Genomic DNA, 9,181 nt, shown 5'->3' with positions numbered 1-9,181 from the left:
GTAGAAATCAAGAAGGAGCATCAAGTGTTGATGGTTTATCAAGACCACTGGTTTCAAAAGGGGCAAGGGCTAGAAGGGAAACTTCATGAATGGCAAACCAGTTGTCGCTCTAATGAAGGAACCCAAGGTTGAACCCAAACCTCGAGACTAAGTGCTTCTATTTTAAGGGGAACGGTCACATGGTAGCGGAACTACCCCAAATACATGGTAGATAAGAAAGCTGGCAACTTCAACAAAGTATATTTGATATATGTGTTATTGATGTGTACCTTACTAGTACTCCTAGTAGTACATGGGTATTGGATATACCGGTTCAGTTGCTGTTATTAGTGACTTGAAGCAAAAGCTACGGACTGAAAGGAGACTAGCTAAGGGCGAGGTGACGATGTGTGTTGGAAGTGTTTCCAAGGTTGATAAGATCACCATCGCACGCTCCCTCTACCTTCGGGATTAGTGTTGAACCTAGATAAATGTTATCACATGCCTACGTTGACCATGAATATGATTAGATCATGTTCATTGCAATATGGTTATTCATTTAAGTTAGATAATAATGGTTATTCTGTTTACATGAATAATACCTTTATGGTCATGCACCCAATGGTTTATTGAATCTCGATCATAGTAATACACATGATAATAATATTAACGCCAAAAGATGTAGAGTTAATAATGATAGTACCACTTTCTTGTGGCACTGCCGCTTATGTCATTTTGGCATAAAATGCGTGAAGAAACTCCATGCTGATGGATGTTTGGAGTCACTTGATTTTGAATCGCTTGACACATGCGAGCCATGCCTCATGGGCAGGATGACTAAGATCCCGTTTTCAGGTATAATGAAACGGGCAAGTGACTTGTTGGAAATCATACATGCTGATGTGTGTGATCCAATGAGAATTAAGGCGTGTGGTGGATATCGTTATTTTCTCATCTTCACTGACGATTTGAGTAGATATGGGTATATTTACTTAATGAAGTGAAAGTCTGAAATGTTTGAAAAGGTTCAAGCAATTTCAGAGTGAAGTTAAGAATCATCATAACAAGAAGATCATGTTCCTACGATCTAATCAAGGGGAGATTTTCTGAGTTATGAGTTTGGAAATCACTTAAGACATTGTGGAATTGTTTCGCAGTTGAAGCCACCTGGAACACCACAGCGTAATGGTGTGTCCGGACATCGTAATCGAACCTTATGAGATATGGTGCGATTTATGATGTCTCTTACTGATGTGCCGCTATTATTTTGAGGTTATGCATTAGAGACAGCTGCATTCACTTTAGATAGGGCACCATATAAGTCCGTTGAGACGATGTCATATGAACATTGGTTGACAAGAAACCAAAGTTGTCGTTTCTTAATATTTGGTATTGTGATGCTTAAGGCTTCAGCCGGAAAAGCTCGAACCCAAAGCGGACAAATACATCTTCATAGGATACCCAAAGGTAATAGTTGGGTATACCTTCTATCTCAGATCCGAGGGCAAAGTGTTTGTCGCTAAGAACGGGTCCTTTCTCGAGAAGGAGTTTCTCTCGAAAGAATTGAGTGGGAGGAAGATAGAACTTGATGAGGTTGTCGAACCCTCACTTCAACCGGAGAGTAGTGCAACATAGAAAGATGTTTCTGTGGAACCTACGACTGTTGAAGAGGAAACTAATGATAGTGATCATGAAGCTTCGGATCAAGTTGCTATCGAACCTCGTAGGTCGACAAGGATATGTACTACTCCTGAGTGGTACGGTGATCCTATCTTATAGGTCATGTTGTTGGACAACAATGAACCTATGAACTATGGAGAAGCGATGGTGGGCCCGTATTCCGACAAATGGTTAGAAGCCAAGAAATGCAAGATAGGATCCATGTATCAAAACAAAGTATGGACTTTGGTGGACTTGCCCGATGATCGGCAAGCCATTGAGATAAATGGATCTTTAAGAAGAAGACGGACATGGACAGTAATGTCACCGTCTATGAAGCTCGACTTGTGGCGAATAGTTTTTTCACAAGTTCAAGGAGTTGACTACGATGAGATTTTCTCATCCGTAGCGATGCTTAAGTCCGTCGGAATCATGTTAGCATTAGCTGCATTTATGAAATCTGGCAGATGGATGTCAAAACAAGTTTCCTTACCAGTTTTCATAAGGAAAGGTTGTATGTGATACAATCAGAAAGGTTTTGTCGATCCTAAGGATGCTAAAAGGTATGCTAGCTCCAGCGATCCTTCTATGGACTAGAGCAAACATCTCAGAGTTGGAATATATGCTTTGATGGAGTGATCAAAGCTTTTAGGTTTATACAATGTTTGCTAGAAACTTGTATTTACAAGAAAGTGAGTGGGAGCGCTACAACGTTTCTGATAAGTATATGTGGATGACATATTGTTGATCCAAAATAATGTGGAATTTCTGGAAAGCATAAACGGTTGTTTGAAGAATTATTTTCAAAGGAAGACTTGGATAAAGCTGCTTACATATTGGGCATCAAGATCTATAGAGATAGATCAAGACGCCTGATGATACTTTCAAAGAACGCACACCTTGACATGATTTTGAAGGAGTTCAAAATAGATCAGTCAAAGAAGGGATTCTTACCTGAGTTGTAAGGTGTGAAGTTGAGTAAGACTCAAAGCTTGACCACGGCAGAAGAAAGAGGAAGGACGAAGGTCGTCCCCTATGCTTTTGTCATAGGCTCTATACGGTATGCCATGCTGAGTACCGCACCTGATGTGTGCCTTGCCATATGTCTGGCAAGAGGGTACAAAGGTGATCCAGGAGTGGATCACTAGATAGCGGTCAAAATTATCCTTAGAGGAATAAGGAAATGTTTCTCGGTTATGAAGGTGATAAAGAGTTCGACGTAAAGAGTTACGTCGATGCAAGCTTAACACCTATCCGGATAGCTCTGAGTAGAGATACCAAATACGTATAATGGAGCAACAATTTGGAATAGCTCCAAATGGAACGTGGCAGCAGCATCTATGATATGACATAAAGTTTTGTGAAATACATAGGGATCTGAATGTTGCAGACCCTTGACTACAACCTCTCTCACAAGCATAACATGATCAAACCCAGAACTCATTGAGTGTTAATCACATAGTGATGTGAACTAGATTGATGACTCTAGTAAACTCTTTGGATGTTAGTCGCATGGCGATGTGACCTGTGAGTGTTAATCACATGGTGATGTGAACTAGATTATTGACTCTAGTGCAAGTGGGAGACTGCTGGAAATATGCCCTAGAGACAATAATAATTTAGTTATTATTATATTTCCTTATTAATGACAATCATTTATTATCCATGCTAGAATTGTATTGATAGGAAACTCAGATACATGTGTCGATACATAGACAACACCATGTCCCTAGTAAGACTCTAGTTGACTAGCTCGTTGATCAATAGATGGTTACGGTTTCCTGACCATGGATATTGGATGTCGTCGATAACAGGATCACATCATTAGGAGAATGATGTGATGGACAAGACCCAATCCTAAGCCTAACACAAGATCGTGTAGTTCGTATGCTAAAGCTTTTCTAAATGTCAAGTATCCTTTCCTTGGACCATGAGATTGTGCAATCCCCGAATACCGTAGGAATGCTTTGGGTGTACCAAACGTCACAACATAACTGGGTGGCTATAAAGGTGCACTACGGGTATCTCTGAAAGTGTCTGTTGGGTTGGCACGAATCGAGACTGGGATTTGTCACTCCGTGTGACGGAGAGGTATCTCTGGGCCCACTCGGTAGGACATCATCATAATGTGCACAATGTGATCAAGGAGTTGATCGCGGGATCATGTGTTACGGAATGAGTAAAGAGACTTTCTGGTAACGAGATTGAACAAGGTATCGGGATACCGACGATTGAATCTCGGGCAAGTATCATATCAGTAGACAAAGGGAATTGTATACGAGATTGATTGAATCCTTGACATCGTGGTTCATCCGATGAGATCATCGTGGAACATGTGGGAGCCAACATGGGTATCCAGATCCCGCTGTTGGTTATTGGCCGGAGAGTTGTCTCGGTCATGTCTGCATGGTTCCTGAACCCATAGGGTCTACACACTTAAGGTTCGATGACGCTAGGGTTATAGGGAATGGATATACGTGCTTATTGAATGTTGTTCGGAGTCCCGGATGAGATCTCGGACGTTACGAGGAGTTCCGGAATGGTCCGTAGGTAAAGATTTATATATGGGAAGTCCTGTTTTGGTCACCGAAAAAGTTTCGGGTGCTATCGGTAACGTACCGGGACCACCGGGAGGGTCCCGGGGGGTCCACCTGGTGGGGCCACCAGCCCCAGAGGGCTGCATGGGCCAAGTGTGGGAGGGGACCAGCCCCAGGTGGGCTGGTGCGCCCCCCCACCAGGGCCCAAGACGAAGAGAGAAGGGAAAAGGGGGAAACCCTAGGCTCAGATGGGCCTAAGGCCCACCTAGTGGTGCGCCCCCCCTCTCTCCCCCTTGGCCACCCCCCTAGATGAGATCTAGGGCTGGCCGCTACCCCTAGGGGTGGAAACCTAGATGGGGGCGCAGCCCCTCCCTTCCCCCTATATATAGTGGGGGTTTGGGGCTGCCATAGACATGAGAACATCTCTCTCTTGGCGCAGCCCTACCCCTCTCCCTCCTCGTCTCTTGCGGTGCTTGGCGAAGCCCTGCTGAAGTGCCACGCTCCTCCACCACCACCACGCCGTCGTGCTGCTACTGGATGGAGTCTTCCCCAACCTCACCCTCTCCCCTTGCTGCATCAAGGCATGGGAGACGTCGTCGGGCTGCACGTGTGTTGAACGCGGAGGCGCCGTTGTTCGGCGCTTAGATCGGAATCAACCGCGATCTGAATCGCTACGAGTACGACTCCTTCATCTGCGTTCTTTTAATGCTTCCGCTTAGCGATCTACAAGGGTATGTAGATGCACTCCCCTTTCCCTCGTTGCTAGATTACTCCATAGATTGATCTTGGTGATGCGTAGAAAATTTTAAATTTCTGCTACGATCCCCAACAGGTAGTTCTGCTGAAAACAACGTCAGTCCGGGTTAGTTCTAATCAAATCATACCAAAATCATATAAAACTATTGTAAACATGGCATGAATACTTCATAAATTATAGATACATTGAAGATGTATCAGCATGCCCAAGCTTAATTCCTGCTCGTCCTCGAGTCGGTAAATGATAAAGGAAATAATTTATGAAGTGTGAATGCTAGCAAGCGCTTAAGTTTGATCAATGATAGTTTCAATCACTTTTTCTAGCATCATTATATATCATAACAGTAGCTCAACTCATAAAACTTTTCATGATCAAGTAACAAGCTATTCACAAGTTAAAGTATAGATCATAAACTTTCTTGAAAACTAACAAACCATGCTCTTGGTCATCAAACAATTGCAATTCATCTTATTTTTGGGAAGGGTGTATGTAAGATCTTTGGTTCAGCAAACCCCACATACTCAACTATCATTTAATCTTTTACAATTGCTAACACTCGTGTGATATTTATGGTTTCAAAGTTTCAATTGGACATAGAGAAAGATAGGGGCTTATAGTTTCGCCTCCCAACCTTTTACCTCAAGGGTAATGTCAACAATAATAATTTATGAAAACCTACATCCAAGTGGATATATATATCCGGATCGCTCCAACACAAAGTGCTTGCTAAAGAAAAAAGTTTAAAAAGGAAAGGTGATGATCACCATGACTCTTGTATAAGGGTAGAAGATAAAAGTAAAAGATAGGCCCTTCGCAGAGGGAAACATAGGTTGTCATGCGCTTTTATGGTTGGATGCACAAAATCTTAATGCAAAAGAACATCACTTTATATTGCCGCTTGTGATAAAGACCATTATTATGCAGTCTATTGCTTTTATTTCTTCCCTATCACAAGTTCGTATAAAGCTTATTTTCTTCGCACTAATAGATCATACATATTTAAGAAGCAATTTTTATTGCATGCACGATGACAACTTACTTGAAGGATCTTACTCAATCCATAGGTAGGTATGATGGACTCTCACGGCAAAACTGGTTTAAGGGATGTTTGGAAGCACAAGTAGTATCTCTACTTGATGCAAAGAATTTGGCTAGCATGAGAGGGAAAGGCAAGCTCAACATGTTGGATGATCGAAGACAATATAACGTTTAGGATATAGGAAAACATAACCCATTAAGTTGTCTTTCTTGTCCAACATCAGCCTTTTAGCATGTCATATTTTAATGAGTGCTCACAATTACAAAATGTGTCCAAGATAGTACATTTATATGTGAAATCTCTCTTCCTTTAATATTCTTTCATGAATTGTTCAAGTGACCAATGTTGCGTTTGCTGACTTTCAATAAGTTTACTACCTATACTTATTATGTGTGAAGTCATTACTCCCCATGTTATAAGCATATGAAACATATATAAATTTAGATTTATGATATTCAATTCATTCAACCATTTACTCATAGGATATACGTGAAGCACATGAGTAAATGGCAAACTACTCCAAAAAGATATAAGTGAAGAACACTGAGTAGTCAAATAATTAACTAGCCATGGGAGGATTCTTTTTCATTCAAGATTTCAGATCCAATGGTTTATTCAAACAGCAAGTAAAATGAAAATACACTCCAAGCAAAACACATATCATGTGATTGTTGGGGAACGTTGCAGAAAATAAAAATTTACTACGCTTCACCAAGATCAATCTATGGAGTTCATCTAGAAACGAGAGAGAGGAGTGCATCTACATACCCTTGTAGATCGCGAGCAGAAGCGTTCAAGAGAACGGGGTTGATGGAGTCATACTCGTCGTGATCCAAATCACCGATGATCCTAGTGCTGAACGGACGGCACCTCCGCGTTCAACACACGTACGGTTGGGGAAGACGTCTCCTGCTTCTTGATCCAGCAAGGGGGAAGGGGAGGTTGATGGAGCTCCAGCAGCACGACGGCGTGGTGGTGGAAGTAGTGGCGATCTCGGCAGGGCTTCGCCAACCTAAGCGAGAGGGAGAGGTGGTACGGGGGGAGAGGGAGGTGCCAGGGACTAGGGTGCGGCTGCCCTCCCTCCCCCCCTCTTTATATAGGGGGCCTAGGGGGGTGCGCTGGCCCTGGAGATCCCATCTCCAAGGGGGGGCGGCGGCCTAGGGGGGGACTTGCCCCCCAAGTCAAGTGGGGCGCCCCCACCCCTAGGGTTTCCAACCCTAGGCGCAGGGGAGGCCCAAGGGGGGGCGCACCAGCCCACCAAGGGTTGGTTCCCTTCCCCTTTCAGCCCACGTGGCCCTCAGGGATAGGTGGCCCCACCCGGTGGACCCCTGGGACCCTTCCGGTGGTCCTGGTACAATACCGGTGACCCCAGAAACTTTCCCGGTGGCCGAAACTAGACTTCCTATATAGAATTCTTTACCTCCGGACCATTCCGGAACACCTCGTGATGTCCGGGATCTCATCCGGGACTCCAAACAACTTTCGGGTTTCCGCATACTAATATCTCTACAACCCTAGCGTCACCGAACCTTAAGTGTGTAGACCCTACGGGTTCGGGAGACATGCAGACATGACCGAGACGACTCTCCGGTCAATAACCAATAGCGGGATCTAGATACCCATGTTGGCTCCCGCATGCTCCTCGATGATCTCATCGGATGAACCACGATGTCGAGGATTCAAGTAACCCCGTATGCAATTCCCTTTGTCAATCGGTACGTTACTTGCCCGAGATTCGATCGTCGGTATCCCAATACCTCGTTCAATCTCGTTACCGGCAAGTCACTTTACTCGTACTGTAATGCATGATCCCGTGACCAAACACTTGGTCATATTGAGCTCATTATGATGATGCATTACCAAGTGGGCCCAGAGATACCTCTCCATCATACGGAGTGACAAATCCCAGTCTCGATCCGTGTCAACCCAACAGATACTTTCGGGGATACCCGTAGTATATCTTTATAGTCACCCAGTTACGTTGTGACGTTTGGTACACCCAAAGCACTCCTACGGTATCCGGGAGTTACATGATCTCATGGTCTAAGGAAAAGATACTTGACATTGGAAAATCTCTAGCAAACGAACTACACGATCTTGTGCTATGCTTAGGATTGGGTCTTGTCCATCACATCACTCTCCTAATGATGTGATCCTGTTATCAACTACATCCAATGTCCATAGTCAGGAAACCATGACTATCTGTTGATCAACGAGCTAGTCAACTAGAGGCTTACTAGGGACATGTTGTGGTCTATTTATTCACACATGTATTACGATTTCCAGGTAACACAGTTATAGCATGAATAATAGAAAATTATCATGAACAAGTAAATATAATAATAATCATTTTATTATTGCCTCTAGGGCATATTTCCAACAGTGACGAAGAAAAATATAGCTCCGAGTAAGGTATACCGATGGTTTTGAAGACGAAAGAGGGGATACCTTCCGGGGCATTCCTAAGCTTAGGCACTTGAGTCTTCCTTGAATATTACCTTGGGGTGCCTTGGGCATCCCCAAGCTTAGAGTCTTTCCACTCCTTATTTTCCTCATATCAATATCTCACTCAAAACTTGAAAACTTCAATCACACAAAACTTAACGGAACTTCGTGAGATGGGTTAGTATGATAAAGAGTAAATCATTCACTTTGGTACTGTCAAAGAAAAGATTCATAATTGTTCTCACACAATGCCTACTGTACCATATTATTTATACAATTTATATTGAGCAATATAAGCCATAGAAACTAGAAAACAAGCAAACTATGCATCAAAAACAGAATCTGCCAGAAACAGAGCAGTCTGTAATGATCTGAACAACAACCATACTTCTGCTACTCCAAAAATTCTGAAATAAATTGGGGACGTGAGGAATTTGTCTATTAATCTTATTCAAAAAGAATCAACTCAAAATCACTCTTCTGTAAAATATGACAGCTAATCTCGTGAGCGCAAAGTTTCTGTTTTATATAGCAAGATCACATTAACTTTCACCCAAGTCTTCCCAAAGGTCTTACTTGGCACTTTATTGAAATAAAATATATAAAACATGATTGCTACAGTAGCTTAATCATGTGGACACACAAAAACAGTAAAGGTAAATATTGGGTTGTCTCCCAACAAGCGCTTTTCTTTAATGCCTTTTAGCTAGGCATGGCGATTTCAATGATGCTCACATAAAAGATAAGAATTGAAACATAAAGAGA

Source organism: Triticum aestivum, chromosome 4B (assembly GCF_018294505.1).
Source record: "Triticum aestivum cultivar Chinese Spring chromosome 4B, IWGSC CS RefSeq v2.1, whole genome shotgun sequence".
NCBI classification, from domain to species: Eukaryota; Viridiplantae; Streptophyta; class Magnoliopsida; order Poales; family Poaceae; genus Triticum; species Triticum aestivum.
Note: the sequence above shows the minus strand (reverse complement) of the source record.